We start from the raw sequence: 19251 nt of genomic DNA on the forward strand, positions 1-19251 counted from the left end.
TTACACAGAAGACTAGGATATAATTGGATTAGAGAGACAGTGCTGAAATAACTTTGTATAGTAAAGATTGTACTGTTAATGTTCAAATTGTAGTATTGCACTTTATATAGTACCAACATGAAATAAGGTTTAATTGAAATAAAGTTCTTTCTATTCCAACTAAACATGTTCAGTATTGTGGCATTATTATGCAAAGAGTTTTACCCTATTTGTGAGGATAATAATTCCAATTTTAGAGATGTGGGACTAAGACTGTGAAATAGCAATTCCCTCAAGGCTGCACAATAAAAGCTTAGCTGAGGTAAGCTTTGAACCCAGGTTTTCGAAATCTTTGCCACTGGCTTACATATACCCTTGAGGGAAGTTTTTATTATTTATTTATTTTAAAATACAGGGATATTTGAATAGGCTGACATTTTCAAAACAAGGATTCCAGCCTAATTTATCACGAAAACTGAAGTGATTGAAGATAGTTGAACTTTACTGTGCCTGGAAAGGATAAAGATTTTAATTTGAAGACAATGAAATTGTGTGTGAAGAGTGGCAGCTAAGAGTGCAGAGGACTACGAGGCTCGAGCTGTAAGAGATTAAAGCTTAATTTGACAGTGGTTCTCATTGTTGAAGTGATTAATTATCAAGATGTTTCATTGATCTTAAGTGCTAACTTAATGTAAGCCAAGAGGATCAGCCCAATCATTTAATAGCCATGACAAGACTGCTAACAATGAGTAACAATCAGGGACAGGAGTCGATAAAGCACATCGGGAAAAGGTTTTCAAAGTTTTGTGACACAGCAATACATTGTACTTATTTTAAATGGGTGTGGAAAAAACAATATGTAGACAATGGGACAAAGTATATGGATGCCGAAGGGTCTCTTTTTAAAAGTGGAATTGTTAATGCTTCAAGTGACATATTACAAAGATGATATGTTAGTAGCATTGTGTTGTGTCAAGTGAAGAGATTGCCATATTAGACTGTGCAGTTTAACTGCTTGCCTGCTGATGGCTTTCATGGTTGTTGGCTATCTTGAAGCATTTAGTACATAGTAAAGGTAAAGGACCCCTGGACAGTTAAGTCCAGTCAAAGGCAACTATGGGGTTGTGGTGCTCATCTCGCTTTCAGGCCAAGGGAGCCAGTGTTTGTCCACAGAGAGTTTTCCGGGTCATGTGGCCAGCATGACTAAACCGCTTCTGGCGCAATGGAACACCGTGATGAAAACCACAGCGCACAGAAACGCCGTTTACCTTTCCGCCGCAGCAGTACCTATTTATCTACTTGTACTGGCATGCTTTTGAACTGCTAGATTGGCTCAGTGGTTTAGATCACAGCGCCACCCGCGTCCCTATTAGTACATACATATTAGCTATTAGTACATAACTATAAAGGTTAAGAAGCTAAGGGTTGCATTCAACATAGCACTAAGGAAATCATTCCACCAGTGCATTTCTGCTTGCACTGGTGGAACTATCTCCCTGATCCCTTATTCTTTCCCCATTACAACCTTCCCTTTTGTCCCCAAATACAAATGCAATGCAGTGCAATTTTGTGAGAGTCATATTACCCCGGTTAATGGCATGCAGTAACTACTAAGAGGAATAAGATGAGATTTGGGCTGAACCATGCATCTTTATGAGTCAGCAGTCAATTTGCGACAGTGTCTACAGAAGTGAAATAATGTTTGTTGCACACCTGAAGACTGAGAAGCCTAAAAATAGCCATTCTTGCAATGGGATGTGGGAAAGAAAAAAAATTTAGTTAGTATATTTTTATTCAGTGGTGCTACATAAACACTGACTACATGCTTGTCTTGGAGGGAAATATCAATTTCAAAACAGACATATCACCCTATTGTACTGAATATATATATATATATATATATATATATATATATATATATATATGACTCAAATTACATAGTTTAAAGCAGTGGTGGTGAACTTAAGGCCCTGAGGCCTCATGCAGCCCTCTAAACCTCTCTACTTGGCCCTTGGAACGCTATGCATTCTAGCAAACAGTTGTGGATTCCCATATTGCAAATGTTTTATATTTTATGTATAAAATATAAATAGGGATTTGACAAATCTTTAGCTATGAATAAATAGTGCCCCATCTGGCCTAATAAAATTTAGCAACTGAACCATCTCTCATCCTTTCTGTCTTTCAATAGAAGTAAAATAAAGTGAGGAAACCCTCCCACCATAACATATTCACCTGATAGATTTGCAACATAATTCTTAGAATACCAAATGTTTAAGCTTTTCATGCAAAATAATTTGCGTTCTGCTGACTTCTGTGCCATGCCATCTGTATCTTGCAGTTTTCTTCCATTCACATGAAATCTTCTCTGTTCCCCACAGAATAATCTCATGTGATATTATCATTCATAGGACAAAAATGTTCATTTTTGCCACCAAATCATGCATGTGTCTGAATGAATGTCCTATCCACACATTATTTACACGCAGGGTGTTGATGTGGGGTAGTTCTGTTGTCACACCCCAAGCTAGCCTTGCCTTCCAGTGACTTCATGCTGAATGACTTCCAAGGATTTCCTGTGTGTGAGCAACTGCTTACTTATGGAGGTCTACATATTAGTAGGAGGTTAGTGTGACCGAGTATCTCAGTCAAGTGGAGTTCCATGTATGAGCAGCCATCTGCACTCAGTGGACTAATCTAAACTGGTGAGTTATAATGTTATAAACGTGTTATAAAAATGTGACAGCAGGTGGCAGTGTACAGCAGTCAATTGAAAATTGCATTTAGAGCTATACAGTATAATGGTTTTTAATAGCTTTTTTTTAAAGATCCACGTGGCTATTGGGTAGCATGGCTAGCTCAGGTGCACAAATTTGGGAGTGGATCAGCAGCGCTCCCGTTTCACCACATGAATACACTACATGTGAGTAATGCGTGAATAGGGCAGCAGTTTGAAAACTACATGATCCATGTTGCAGTGCAAAACAATAGAGGCAGCAACTCTGTGTGCATGTAAAACTGAAGTTCCCCCTTCCACTGCCCACTCTACGTGACTTTGCTTAGTTTCACTCCTCTTCATTAAGAGTTGTATTCCCCGATTTCTTCCTTCTGATGCTCAGAAAGCAGAATCCACTATGACAGTTTTATGGGGGGCAGGATAATAAAGAGTGGCAAGTAGCCAGTTAGCTGTCTATTCCCTTTCTAGATGCAGCCACAATTTTCTGAGTCCTCAAAATTCGTTTCTCCCAAAGTGATGGGACACTGGCACCACACATTTGCAAAAAATGCAGTAGAACTTTGGAAAAAAGTGCAATGGGAGTGGGCGTCTTTAAGATGTATTTGCAGAGAAGCCCTAATTCTCCACTGGAATGCATTTCTAGCATGAAACATCTCCAAACTAATTCCCAACACGAGATGGCAGCAAAACCCTGTGCAATACAAAATGCTTTGCAGAGAATTTGTTAGAGAAATGTCCTTCTTCGACTATGAGAAAACAAAAGTCATGAACAAATTTGATAAATATGATCAGAATACATTTTGGGGTCACTCTTAAAATGGCTGTAAAAGGAAATTGAATATATAAATAAAATACAATATTTGGTGCTGGTAGAATATGCACTGTACTGTTAATATATAACTTTATATGCATTAAAATGCTGCTTTTTGCCCACCTCCCCTCCTCTGAACCTGCAGAAGATAGTTGTGTGTCAAAGCCCCAAGCCACCTCCATGAAAATAAAGACACAAGGACACAGAATTTTAGGTTAATGTTAATGGGCAAAATTTAGGCATTGGCTTCAACAGACTATATCTGACTCCTGCCCGCCTTGCAGGGAGTCTGGTAAGGGTAAACCACCAGTAGGTGGATCGACTCAAGCATCCCCCGGGTTCCCGATGGGGTCGTGGCATGGCCCTAGTCCCTCCCGGGGCTTTGGATGAGATCCACACCCTGGGATTCCTTTAACGGAATACCCTTGAGCACAGAGGGGCAGGTGATGGCTGCACCTCCCCAACACATTGCTATTCCAATGCCTGCGTGAGGCTGAAAAGGGGCGATTCAGCATTGTGCCGTGGTTTAAGTTGGCCCCAGCCATGCCCCCCAAGATGCCTGATTTGCCACTTGGCAAACTGGCATGGCTGGGCTTCCCCAGCGTAAGGCGAGACACTGTCCCGCCTCCCACGCTGAAGGGGAGGCTTGCTGGAAGTGGAGCCGATCTGTCATCAGATTGTGAGGCTGGTCCTCAGACTCCTTGGAGGTTTAACAGAACCTTGAGTGAAGATCCCACAGCCAGAAATTCCATCAGCTCAAAGAAGCCAATGGCTACAGAAATACACACCAGCCCTTTGACTGCCCAGGAGGCACCACCGAGAGATGGGGTTTCTAGTCAATGACGACCTGCTATAAAATGCAGTTTGTTGCACTTGATAAAGGAAAATTTCCTAAAGATGTTTTATAGGTGGTATATAACACCTAGCAAAATATTCAAAATGTACAAAACAAGATCTAAAATGTGCTGGAGGGGTAACCAAGCGGAAGGGACGCTATTTCATATGTGGTGGACCTGCAACAAAATTAAGAGCTTCTGGGACACTGTTTATGAAAAAAATAATTAAACAAACTTTTATAAAAACAACAACCAAGAAGCCCTTTTTATTGGACATATTAGACTCAGACACTCCAAATGAAAATAAGAGAATATTCCTTTACGCATCAAGGGGAGCAAGAATATTAATTGCAAGAATTTGGAAAAGTGAAACAGTACCAACAAAAAAAGAGTGGCAAGACAGACTATTTGATTTTCTTGAACTGGCAAAAATGACAGATGCAATTAGGGGACAGCCTAACCAAAGATTTCAAAAAGAACGTGGGGAGCGGGGAGGAGGAAGAGGATCTCAGTGAGGGGTGTAGCTGGGACTGGGGCAAGCTGCGGTTGGGAAGGTTGGTGTAGGAAGTACAGGGTGACAGAGGATGACAAGGAGATGGGGGTCAGTGTGCAGGAACCACAGCAGCAGGACTCATCACCAGTGCCAGAGGGGCCCTTTCTCTCTGAACACAACAGACTCTAAGGCGTAAGGAGCAGCGGGAGGTGCTCCCTAGGAGGCAGAGGCAGGCAAGGGTCCACAATCCTGGCCAGGTGGGGCTTGCAAGCTTTGGGAGGAGGTGTGTGATTCCCCAGAGGAAGTTGGCTTGGACAGGTGAGGGTCACATGCCACATTGAGCCCAATGCTGCAATCAGTATGCAAAGTATAAAAGGGCAGCAGAGCCGAATGCTGTGTCTGCTCAACTGCCCACGTTGATGGACCTCAGCTTGGATGCTCCAGAATCTCTTCGGGACTTTGCAGCCGTGGATTGACCCTTGACTGGGGACTTGACATACTGACTTGCTGCCAGGTAGGCCAGAGGTTCATGGAATCACAGAGTTGGAAGGGACCCAAGGGTCATTTAGTCCAATCCCTTGCAATGCAGGAATCACAGGTAAAGCATCCATAAAGATGGCTATTCAACTTCTGCTTAAAAACTTCCAAAGAAGGAGAGTCCACCATCTCTTGTGGGAGTCTGTTCCACTGTCGAACAGCTCTTACTGTCAGAAAGTTTTTTCCATATGTTCAGTTGGAATCTCCTTTCTTGTCACTTGAAGCCAAGTTCAGAACATTAGATTTTTCAGCCTCAAACATCCATGTTGTGTTTCCTGGCCAACTAGGGGAATAAGAAGCTACTGACCTACTGGACTCTTAACTGGTGGTTGGAAACCCATGGATAATGGCAGTTGATTCTCCTTGATTTCATACCAGCTTTTGGTCATGCTAACCATGGTAGCTTGGTGATATGCTGGTTTTGCTTCACTCTGCTCTGGAGAGTGTCAATGGGAGACCCCTGCTTAGCTCCATGGCAATTGCACTGTGGGGTCCTATAGTGTTGTCTTCTGTACTGGTTAACATCTATACAAAACCACAGGAAGGGAAAGTCAGTGGGGTTGGTTTGCTATGTGGGGCTGTGCAGATGCTGCACTGTTATGTAGAGGTAGTGATAGACTGGATGTGGACTAGTCAACTGAAGCTGAAAAAGATACATATTTATGCTGTGCCAACTTCAGCCATTCCTGACATTTTTTGTCCCCCTCCCCTCAATAAATGAACCACAAGATTATTTAAACACTCGCAGTCAAATCTGTTGAAGCAAACACATAAGACTCCTGGGTTTCAAAAACCCATGACTGAACAGAACCTTTTAAATTTTTTCCTCTGCTTTACTCTTCATCCTCATGGGATCTTTGTGGATTTACAAGATTGTGACTAATATTGACTTTAATCTATAGCACAGTTATGTACTCTCATCCCTTTGGCTTTCCAGAATGAAAGTAGCTTCCCCTTGCAAGCTGTATCTCTGCATAAGAATGAAATGATATGAATGCATTTGAGGAATATTTGCTAACACGTAGCATAAATTAGCATGTTCCTTTCACTAAGTAAGGCAGGTTTCTGGATGGGCAGCTAATAATAATCTGGGCATGTTCCATTCATGTTCCTTTCTGTGTATTCTTGAATTGATGTATTTATTTTATACTTATTCCAACTCTAGTGTATGAGTGAAGATGCTGTTGCCCAGACACCATCATCATCATTTAGAGATTCAACTGTGGCAACTCACGAGCGCAAGACCCAGTCTGTTAGATGAAGCCCTGTTCCTATGGCAGTGCAACAGCGAAATCAAATTAGCACCTGGGATTGGCAAAAGTGTTAACCTATCATATACTGTTTTGTACTGTTACAGTTCTGCTTGTGCAGTAACACCAACTCTCCAACTTGTCCACGAATGTTAATTTGGAACTTCCCCATTATTGTTGTTTAATAAATTTATTTGTTACAGATAAGTAAATAAAACCTGCAGAATGATGACGGGTAAAGATATTGTGTTGTAAAACAGTGAAGAGAGACAACCTTATTTTCAGGTAAGATATAATATTAGCTTTGTCTCAGAAGGAGTGACTTAGTGACAGTCACAACAGGAAAGTATTGTATTGAAGTCAAATAGGGTTGATATGAAACTTTACGTTTCAACAAAACATTTTTTCAATACCCCTGTGATTTTATAAGATGTATATGCAATTTTCAATACATGTGCATATGTGTGGGCATCTGTGCATTTTGAGAGAGGAAATAATATGAATAGGAGTTAATCTGTTGTTCATTCCTATATGCTGAAGGAGACGAGTTTGCTGCTAAGCCTAGCTCCATGCAGCTGTTTCTAGATTCCATTTGGGGGTGCTAGAAGACCCAGCAGTTTAGATATATAACTTATTCAGCTAGTGCTGTTGCTTTGTATTAATTTCAAATCAAACCCAGGCCACATTCTCCATCACGCCTGGAAAAAAGGAAGGTGAACTGTGCTGATTTCCTCCTGATGTCTGATACACTTGTAGGTTTTTAAAGAATTGGCTTTCAGTGGTACTTCCACATTTACATGAACGTATTCCAAGCAAGTGCTGTGACATGGCCCAAGGGAACTCCACGCTTAGGTTAATTTTATTATGAGCAAATATCCAACAGGGTTTAACCTAGGCTCAGACATGTGCTAGTTCGCTTTCATAGATCTTAAACTAGTAAAGGGGGGGCAGGAATAGGCATGGCTCTGTTCAAGAAGACAGCCATCTGCACTTGCATAGGTAACCAAAGTACAGCTTTGAGATTGTTATTCCAGCTCCAGGACAGGTAAAGAAGTGTTTATCTTTTTCGGCGCCTGCAGCTAGCAGAAACTGTGATAACACACATCCCATGCAAATGCAGCGCCAATGTGTCCCACTTTACGAAGCTCAGACTTCGTTTTGAAGGAATACAGTGGTACCTTGGGTTAAATACTTAATTCGTTCCGGAGGTCCGTTCTTAACCTGAAACTGTTCTTAACCTGAAGCACCACTTTAGCTAATGGGGCCTCCTGTTGCTGTTGCGCCGCCGGAGCACGATTTCTGTTCTTATCCTGAAGCAAAGTTCTTAACCTGAAGCACTATTTCTGGGTTAGCGGAGTCTGTAACCTGAAGCATATGTAACCTGAAGTGTATGTAACCCGAGGTACCACTTTACTCTATTTGAAAGGCTGCCTGGTCTGGGCCCTTAACTTCAAATGAAAGCGGAGAGCATTTTATTTTATTTATTTCATAAAATTTATACACCACTTGATCATAAAAACCCCCTCAAAGTGGTTTACAAAGAGATAAACTATAAAACTGAGGGAAAATTCACCACCCTGTTTTAAAACATACAAAATTAAAATACCAAAACAAATTAAAATTACCTCCGCTTTCTAAGTATCTGGGTAGACTTGTCTAAGCTGGAATGATTTTAGCAGGTGCTGTAAAGAGTACAGTGTGAAGGCGCCTGTTTGATCTCAATAAGCAGGGAGTTCCAAAGTGCAGATGCTGCCACATAAGTGATTGAGTTCTTGCAAATGCAGAGCATACCTGTTCCACTGTATTTCTGGCATGGCTGACTCCATCCTGGCTCTGAGAAGTGAGGTTACAAGGAACCAGGCAGAAGGCCTTCTTGGTAGTGGCACCAGCCCTGTGGAATGCTCTCCCATCAGATGTCAAGGAAATAAACAACTACCTGACTTTTAGAAGACATCTGAAGGCAGCCCTGTTCAGGGAAGTTTTTAATGTTTTAGCGTGTTTTTAGTATTCTGTTGGGAGCTGCCTAGAGGGGAAACCCAGCCAGATTATTATTATTATAAAGATGTTTTTGTCATGTGACAAAGGTATTTGAGAGCCGAAGCAGTAAAGGAGTCTAGAAATGTTGTGAAATGCTGAAAAGCTGCAGAATCATTTAGCATGCTGAATCATTGTGACTCATCTTGAAGATGACTCATTCTCTGTATAAGTATTGTATCTGCTTGCAGGCATATTCAGTCTGTGTGTGTGTGTGTGTGTGTGTGTGTGTGTGAAGGTGGATTCTGTGCTCAATGGAGACTCTGTGTGACTCAGTAACTCTGTGTATGCTCTGAAGCTAGTTTAACCTTCTGTTCACTATGCTGTTATTTGCAAACAAGTTTATTTTAACTCAGTAAAGCTTTTATTCTTTTACAGAAGAAGACCCTGCATTACTAATGTACGCTGCACGCCAGTTTTAATTGTGTTTGCCAGGGCTAAAGACCAACTTTCCCCATAGCCTCTTGCTCTGGTCTTCCATAAGAAGTCAGTTGTATTAATGGCTCTACACCATATAGATGTCTGAGAGGATAACCTTTGCTTATCTCCTTTCCTGACCACACTGAACCTGTCAGCTGTACCAAAATTGCATAATTCTCAAAACCCACCAAATTCCCATAATACCCTCTGAAATAAACACAAAGGATACTTTTTAAAAAGCTGTTCCTAGCTGCCAATTATGAGGTGCACCCCCAAAAATCTCCCCTTGGATCTAAACAGATGACAATGGAGTTTGCAGACTAATAGCAGATTCTTAGGTTTTGTATCTTGCTTCAGATTTTGCCTTCTGTTTCCAGCTCAGCCTCCCAACTTCAGGCAGCAGTTACAGTGGTACCTCAGGTTAAGTACTCAATTCGTTCCGGAGGTCCGTACTTAACCTGAAACTGTTCTTAACCTGAAGCACCACTTTAGCTAATGGGGCCTCCTGCTGCTGCCACGCCACCAGAGCACGATTTCCGTTCTCATCCTGAAGCAAAGTTCTTAACCCGAGGTAATATTTCTGGGTTAGCGGAGTCTGTAACCTGAAGCGTCTGTAACCTGAGGTACCACTGTATTTCCTTCTGTATCTGCAAATAGATTTTGTGGGCTCCCATTTGTGGAGTGTTCCTTTTGGAGAACTGCTTATAGATAGATCAATGTCCATTTCACCTGGTGATAAAGAATATACTTGTCAAGGCACCCATCTGCTTCTAACATGATCGATTAGGGTCAGATATGTAGGGCATGTGTGTAGGGTGAGGAAGCAGCTAGTGAGCAACTGAAGAAATGGTTATGAAGTAATGTAGCATTCTTCCCTGGGCAACTTCCAGGGTGCTGTAAAAAGGGGGAGAAAAATCCCTCCCAAATCTGGAAACATATAAAGCAAAGAAAGAAAAATGAAAGCAGGGGAGGGGAACAAACCATCACAAAGCCAGTTTTAATTTGATTTCAGTGTGAAGAATTCCCCTCAGCTGCGGTATACTTTGACAGAATATCTGCCAAGAGAAAGAACAGATGTGACCTCAACTTTTTCTGTTTTTCTTCCCTGAAAACATGGATGGCAGGATGTGCCATGAATATTATCTCTTTCTTCAGCCGCATTAAAAATGTTTTTGAAGGGGTGGCTTTTCATTTCTAACCAGTTTAGCGAGGGCACTTTTTGGGCCCTAAATCAGCAGGTAGGTGGAGCTAACTCCCATTTCTGGCCTCTGGCCATACTGGCTGGAGCTGGTGGGACTTGTGAGCCCATTGACAGCCAAAGGAGACCACGTTGGCGATCTTTGTCTTAAGCTTATGAATGTTTTAGTTGAAAGTCGCACTTTTACAATTCCCCTCCCCCATAACTAATTAACTAAATAGGATCTGTGTCTGCTTTCAAAGGAATGGGGTATGTGTGTTTGTGTGGGGTTATTTTTTTATTGTATTGCCCACATCTACATAGTTTGCATGGCACAGGACATTTGTTCATTTGAAAATTTACAATCCGCTCTTTCAAGGCAGATTGCAACACGTGAAATACAATAAAACAAGCCTATAAATATCCATAAAACATAATTGCAACCATCAATGGGTACTGTTTGGTTTAAAGAAAAAGCCATATTGTGAAGGCCTCTCTAAACAGTGGAGTTTTCAGAAAATGTCTGGAAGAAAGCAAGGACAGCCCCTGCCAAAGCTGTAAGCAGAGTGTGGCACTTACACTGAAGGCTCAATCCCTAGTGGATGCCAACCAAACCTCAGGGGCATGGAGAACCACCAGAAGTGCCCCATCAAAGGGGCTTGTTACATATGTTCAAGTGTTAGTAATGCACTACAGTATTGTACTATTCAAAATGCCAGGCACATAAGATTATACTGTTTCAAAGGGGAGGTGGATCATTGCTGCAATCCAGTTTCTAATCCCTTTGCTAAGGCTGTAATCCTAAAACCACTTACCTGGGAGTTAGGCCCACTGAATTCAATAGCACTTACTTCTGAGTAGATAGGGAAGCCAGTTAAAAACTCTGGTGTCCTTTAAAAGCTGAAGCAACATAAATTGGCCAAGGATGAACTTTTTATAAACTTAAGGAGAACATTTGGATAAACATGCTCATTTTATAAAAAGGACAAACTGGAGCTAGTTCCTTTTTTGCACAGGGTGAACTGGAACGAGTCCTAGCTGCTATTAAAAATGACTTTTACAAGCGCTGCTCTCAGTACTGTCTCCATTGAGTGACAGTGGCTCCTCCAGAGTTCAGGCAGAAGTGACCTAGAGATGCCAGGGATTGTACCTGAGACATCTTGCACGCCACTGAGCTCCTGCCCTCCCTCTACAAATAAATGCACTGGTACAGAAATAATTATTGCACAGGAGAAAGTTAAAGGGTGACTAGGGATATCAGTTTAGGGATTTGAATGGATTTTCAGGTAGGTCATGTTTCTTAATGCCATAGAAAGATAATGTCACATATATCACAATAAACGTAGTGGTTGTTTATGTTACTCTGTTCACCTTCCTTCATCAAATCTCTAAATGAAATTAAATACTCTAACATGACTGTTGGCTGTTGCTCTTCATAAACCTACATTTCTGATACTTTATGCCTCATAAACAAAGTAATTGAAAGCTTTTACAGAGAAACATCAAGCGTTTGCTTGCATCTTTCTTGCTGGGTTTCTTTTCCTAAGGCTCTCCAAAAATCATTTTCTCACCTGGAGAGTACTATAAATATTATCTGGATAACTTGTGTACTTGATGACGCACAAAAGCCCGAAGATAAAAGGAAATAAGTTGCTTCACAGGAGGTTTCTTAAAATAAATAAATAAATAGAGTCGTACCTTGGAAGTCAAACGGAATCCATTCCAGAAGTCCATTTGACTTCCAAAGCATTCAACTTCCAAAGCGTGGCTTCTGATTGGCTGCAGGAGTGTCCTGCAGCCAATTGGAAGCTGTGGAAGCGGCGTTGGATGTTCGGCTTCTGAAAATCGTTCGAAAACTGGAACACTCACTTCTGGTTACAGATAGGTAGCCGTGTTGGTCTGCCATAGTCAAAACAAAAAAAAATTTTTTCCTTCCAGTAGCACCTTAAAGACCAACTAAGTTAGTTCTTGGTATGAGCGTGTATCTGAAGAAGTGTGCATGCACACGAAAGCTCATACCAAAAACTAACTTAGTTGGTCTTTAAGGTGCTACTGGAAGAAAAAATTTTTTTTTTGTTTTGTACTCACTTCTGGGTTTCAATCATTTGGGAGCTGAAACGTATGAGTACCAAGGCGTTTGGCTTCCAAGGTTCCACTGTGTTGTACAATACACAGATGTGAAGTTTGTTATGAATTGCCTGTTATAAAGTTCATTGTTGCAACAACACATTATGTGATCAAATCTTTGCCATTGTGGGAAATTCCTTTTACTAGGCCATGTGTTGTGACTGCTTAGAACACTCACTATCATTTAGTAAGGTGAGGCCATTTCTAAATGCATATATCTTTCTATATACATAAACATGAAGGGCTGTCACTGGGCAACTGCCATTAAAGTATTGGTGCAGCATCGCAATCCTGGATTTGCATGAAGTTAGGATGGGGTAAATGGGGCATAAAAGAAGACAGGATGCACAACACCAGTGGCCATGGCATGAGTGAGAAGGGACAGACACTAACGGGGGGAAAGAGGTGGTTTCAAACAACAGCAAAAGCTTGAGTAAAGCATGAATGGAGGAAAGTTATAGAAAATGGTGGTTGCGTGGCGATACCCGCCCCCTCCCACAGATGGAGTAAATAAAGACACCGGACACAAGAATTTAGGTTAATGGGCGAAAATGGCCACAACTTTATTGATTACAGGTAAGAGCGGTATTGGCTTTAGGCATTGGCCCTAACAGACTATCCGGACTAACCGGGAAGGGTTAAACACCCACAGGGGGAGCCCCCCGTGATGCACATCCGTAGGCGCTCCCCAAGGGGTTACCGCTCGGGAGCGCGCTTTAGGCCCTAGCCTCCGTAGGTTTCGGACGAGGCGACGCCCCTCGGAGTCCTTTAACAGACCACCCTTCAAGATTTGGGGGAGGTGATGGCATTCCTCCCCCCCGACTTCATTTGCATGACAATACCCCCTGCCAGTGCCTAACCGCCAAAACCAAGGAGTTGTGACGTTTTGCTACAAGGTAGGCGAAAAAACCAAGTGGCTTCAAAATACAGCCAATTAGCCAAATGGAAAAACTCCTACCAGGCCCCTTGCGGCGACCAGCCGAAGCCCATAGCAAAGTCAGAAAGCAAACCTAGAGGGTGGGTGGGTGGGAAACCGCAGCAGCTGTAAGAGAGAAAAGGGGCGAGCCAGGGCTGCCCCGACCTTAAATGCTCCCTGGTGGGCCCGCCCACAGCGGCAGCCGATTGGCTGACGCTGTGGGCGATGAATATTAATGCTAAGGGGAATCCCCGCGACCCGCGGGGCTGGCCCCAGCCCCGCGAGAAGTAGATGGGGGCGTGCGACCGCAACCCCACCCCCTCTTTAGGTCGGGAGTGGCTTTATGAACAGCAGCAGGGGTTAGAATTAAGCAGGGTGGAAAGACACTAATGAAAATGGTAGAGGTTTGAATAAAGCAGCAATGGTGGTTTCAAACAATGGCAGAGGTTTGAATAAAGCAAGGACAGAGAAAAACTGAGAGGGGAAAAAGTGACATGTTTAAACTGGCAGAGAGAATGGAGTAGAGTTGGCAGGGGTGACACAGAAGAGCAACTAACAGTTTAAAACAAGGTTTGAGTGCAGCAAGAAATGAGTTTGGAAAGGCTTTTGTATTAGCTTTTTGGTGTTGGCTTCTGTGTTATACCAATCTTTGCTTTTTCCTTGTTACTTTTGTTTAAAACAGCAAGAACCACAACTCCCTCAGTGTGCCTCCATCCCTGGTTTACTCAAACCTCTGGCACTGTTTAAATAAGAAGGGTGGAAACAAAAAAGGGAGTGAATATGAAAGTGGGGGAGCAACAGGGTTGCAAACAGGCAGGAGCAGGAGTCAAGGGAATGGGTGGTGAAGATGAAAGCTCTGGAAAGGGGCTTGAAAGGGTCTGAGAAACAGGAAAGGATTGTGGCTTCAGAGCTGGGCACTAAACAGTTGCAATGCGTGGAAAGTGAAAGATGCAGGAGGTCACCTTGGGGCGGTTCGTGTGCCAGCAGGTTTGTACAAAAGGAGGAAGGAGAATGCATGGCCAAAGGATGAAGGTGAAAACAGATGCAGTGGGATTGCAGAACAGATGAGAGAAGTGGCTTCAGAAGCATGGACCAATGGTACCAAATACAGTGGTACCTCAGGTTAAGTACTTAATTCGTTCCGGAGGTCCGTTCTTAACCTGAAATTGTTCTTAACCTCAAGCACCACTTTAGCTAATGGGGCCTCCTGCTGCCGCCGCGCCGCTGCAGCACAATTTCTGTTCGCATCCTGAAGCAAAGTTCTTAACCCGAGGTACTATTTCTGGGTTAGCCGAGTCTGTAACCTGAAGCGTATGTAACCTGAAGTGTATGTAACCCGAGGTACCACTGTAGTATGGGAAACAGTCCTACTAGAAAAATTAACCAATAAACTGAAACTGACACGGAGACAACAGAATAAGACGCCTTTACCCCTTTATCACATACACAGCCCAACAAGACAATGACAATAATCCACCAACAGCATACAAATCAATATGGCTAACCTGATCCAAAACACCCACCCACAAAGACAAAGATTGCCACAGCCAGTTACAAACAAACAACCACACCCTAGGCCAACCCCAACCTCTCTCACCACCAAAGGAACACAAGTGAATAGTAGAGAACCTGCACGAGCAACGCTGACACCAAACCCTACATACATTCAGCAAAATAGAAACATCGCCACCCGACCCAAACCCCACCCATCTTTCCCCCCTCCACCCATTTTCTTCCTAATGTCTCAACAAATGAAACTGATTTGTAAAAATGTTACATGGAAAAAAATACAAGAGACATTACACATACTTCTGTAAAACAAGAAAACCTTTAATAAAAAGAAGAAGAAATGGGGTTGGGGAAATGAATAACTGCTTAGTAGCTTGCAATGGGATGAGGAAGATGTGGGGGGTTAATAGGGGGAATGCCAGGGCAGTTGGTGAGCACAGCAAGCAGTTTCACACCCCCTAGTGTGTCTATGCATGTGTGCACACAGATGCTCACACACACAGTGTTGTGAGCAAAGATAGCTTTCAAATTTAAAGTGCCCCAAGGGGGTTAATTACGCTGAAGAGCCTTGGCAAAAATAGCATTCTCGTTTTACACTGATTATCCATAACGCCTCCTATTTGACCATGCAGCTTGCTTTGCAAGGGGCAGCAGCAGCAGCAGCAGCAGCAGCAGCAGCAAATGTACTATTTTCCAAATAGTTTCTTGCTTTTAGTGTTGCCCTTTAGGTCTTTTTGAAAGTTGGAATTGGGAGTAACTCCAAAAGTAACACAGATAAAATGTTCTGTCTAAAAGTATATTTTATGTTTAAACATTAAAGAGAATCTGGGACCAGACATAATTAAGTCTGTGATATCTTTTCTAATTATTGCAGGAGCACATTGCCCAGCTGAATTTGCTTCCTAGTTGAAGACTATCTGTGTTACAGCTAAGGATTAAGAATCAAGTGACAGGAATTCATGTTCTTTAATAATGACAAACAAGGACTATATCCTTCTCTTGCCTGTTCCCACTGCCACCTTTCCTTACCTACCCTCTTTCCCCTTCTTCCAGTTCATCTCCCCTTCCTCTTATAAGTTCCCCGCCCACATTTCTCCTTTCCTCCTTCAGATTGGTTATGAGTTTAAGACAAACCTACCTAATCTGTGCTTTCTGAAACAATGTGCAAACTGAAACACAGTGAGCCTTCAAAATTCACTTTTCCAAATTTTGTGATACAGTTTTCCAACCTGATAATTTACGCAATAAAGTGTTTATTAGGGGAATGCACATATGAGTGGAAATAATGTACAAAATGCATTACATTAGGGGGAAATTGCTTCAAAAAATGTGTATATTGGGCAAAACAGCATACAAATATGAGAATATAGGCATAGATTTGCACTAAAATGCTAACAAATTCTCATGAGGACTTGTATGGTTTTTTAAGACATCTGAAGGCAGCCTTGTTTAGGGAAGTTTTTATGTTTGAAGTTTTATTCTGGTTTTAATGTTCTGTTGAAAGCCGCCCAGAGTGGCTGGGGAAACCTAGCCAGATGGGCGGGATAGAAATAATCAATTGTTGTTGTTTTTGTTGTTACTGTTACTGTTACTGTTATTATGAAAGTGAATTGATGCAGAAATGTGGAGAACTAAAGACTGGGAAAAATGAGAAACTTATGATGGCATTTTTCCCATCTCTCCACTCTCATGGTCATGCCTTACCTTCTCTGTGGAGCTGGGGATAAAGGATGGTGCTCAGTACCTCTCAGTTTCCTCTCCACCAACTAATGTCCTGCTTCAGCAGACTGAAGACAAGTGACAATATGATGTTCATAGGTAGAGAGGCCCTCTACTTGCTGGCCAGATCATCAGTTTTCTATCTTCCATATCCACATGAAATACTTCTTCTGCCTTAGGCACCATTTCCCCAAGCCATATATTCTTTCTCCTCCTTACATTACTTACATGGGTGATCCTGGGCAATCAGGCATTCTGTGGTGAACTTGATGATATCATGACATTACCTAGCCAGTTAGATCTGAGTATATGCTGATAGTAGTGAATAAAATCAATTCAAAGTGGAAGCAGTGCTCTCTAAACAAGCCAGCACCTTCTAGACAATAGGAAGGGAGAATTGTGTAAAGAATGGTGCTCAACATTTCAAACTTGCTCATGGAAAACAGTGAGTAGTTTGGGCTCAACCCTACTAGGATTGTCTCCTCAGAATAGGCTATGGATAATGTGTGTGTGTGGGGGGACTACTGCATTGTGGATGTCTGAGTGTTTTATGTACTAGTACATCAAGAAGATGTGTGGGCATTATTCCAAGAAAATGTGCAGGGTTTTTTTAAATAAAGAATTTAATGTTGAATTTTAAAAGTGGAAAAATATAAACCTGACAGCATTCCCTGAAGATGGTTCCTTTAAGTTATAATAAAAATTATTTGAGCATCGACTCCTGGAAATATTTGTTTATTTATGTGCCCCACTCATCAGCCAGAAAGGGCTCCCAGAGTGGCTTACACACAAGATCTGCCTGCAAACTTACAGATTTTATAAAAAAAGACACACAAAGGAAAAAGGACAGGTAATGAAGAAGGGGGGAAAAATCAACCCCCTGGCACAGTGGGTTGGGGTAGGAGATGTCTGATGGAGCTGTTGTTTCAACAAAGTGGAACAAGCCCTGCTTCCCTTTTCTTCCACCGAGGTACTTAATGGAATGGCTGCCTCCAGGTGACAGTCTGATAAAGTCACCATGTTTTATTAGAGGGAGGACTCTCACTCAGTGGTAGGGCCCCTGCCACTATGACCGTTTCTCTATTTTTAAACAGATAATATCAGCTTCCGGTATTGGCTCATTAAATTTCTGGCAAATTAAACACATCATGAGTTTTTGCTTGGCTTTGAACTGAGTGGCGTTTAAATGGTTTTGGCATATTACTGTTGTCTGTAATACGTTTGTTGGCAAAAGTATTGTGAATTATATTTTTGGCCGTGCATATTTTCTTTTCAGCAAAATTATTTTAGTGCCTAATTTTCTTCCCTATAAACTATGAATTAGCATTCTCCTATAAAATACCAAAAGGATGACTTTTCTGAGACTTGTCATTCTAAATTCTGAGACTTGTCATTCTAAATATATTTTTCTCCAAATATATGTGTATATATATGGAAGGACAGATCGTGAAGCTGAGGCTCCAATATTTTGGCCACCTCATGAGAAGAGAAGACTCCCTGGAAAAGACCCTGATGCTGAGAAAGATGGAGGGCACAAGGAGAAGGAGAAGGGGACGACAGAGGACGAGATGGTTGGACAGTGTTCTCGAAGCTACGAACATGAGTCTGACCAAACTGCGGGAGGCAGTGGAAGACAGGAGTGCCTGGCGTGCTCTGGTCCATGGGGTCACAAAGAGTCGGACACAAGTAAATGACTAAACAAATGTATATATATGTATATATATCCTGGTGCATGAATCATAGAAGCATTGAATTGTAGAGCTGGGAAAAACTCATAGGATTATCTAGTCCGACCTCCTCAAATACAGGAATCAGAGCTAAAGAATCCCTGGCAGATGGCCATCCCACCTCTCTTTAAAAGCCTCGAATTCAGGATAGTCCACCACCTTCCAAGGTACTTCCCCCATACCAAACAGATATCCAGTGCTGTTTGCTAATTGATGGTGCTGATCGGTTTTTTGGGTTCTATTTGTACACATCAAAGAGGTTATTTGCAAAGTCAAAGGTTTTATGTTTGGGGCTGAATCTTACAAGTGGTTCTAATCCTAAAATGCTAGGTACCAGCCGTGGATACTATGCAGGCCCACAGTTCTCTGAAAATATAACTTCCTCCCGAAAACACAGGTCTAAGTGAGAACCTTCTAGCGATGTAGGTCTAAACCGCTGAGCCTCTTGGGCTTGCCTATAAGAAGGTCAGCGGTTCGAATCCATGTGACGGTGGTGAGCTCCCTTTGCTCTGTCCCAGCTTCTGCCAACCTAGCAGTTTGAAAGCACACCAGGAAAGTAAACAGTATTTCTGTGCGCTCTGACTTCTGTCATGGTGTTACATTGCACCAGAAGTGGTTTAGTCATGCTGGCCACATGACCCAGAAAGCTGTCTGTGGACAAATGCCGGCTCTTTCAGCCTGAAGCGAGATGAGGACTGCACCCCATAGTTGCCTTTGATTGGGCCTAACTGTCCAGGGGTCCTTTACCTTTTTTTTTTTTTTACCTCTAGCGATGTGTTTCTCTCAGAAACTGGGGACGTTTTTATTCTACCCAGCCATTTGCAGACCCTTGATCATGAACTATCTTGCTAGTTGTTTCTCTTACTGCTGTGCTGTTATGGTGTACAGTGGTATCTCGGGTTAAGTACTTAATTCGTTCTGGAGGTCCGTACTTAACCTGAAACTGTTCTTAACCTGAAGCACCACTTTAGCTAATGGG

Source organism: Podarcis filfolensis, assembly GCF_964270895.1.
Source record: "Podarcis filfolensis genome assembly, chromosome: 2".
Taxonomy (NCBI): Eukaryota; Metazoa; Chordata; class Lepidosauria; order Squamata; family Lacertidae; genus Podarcis; species Podarcis filfolensis.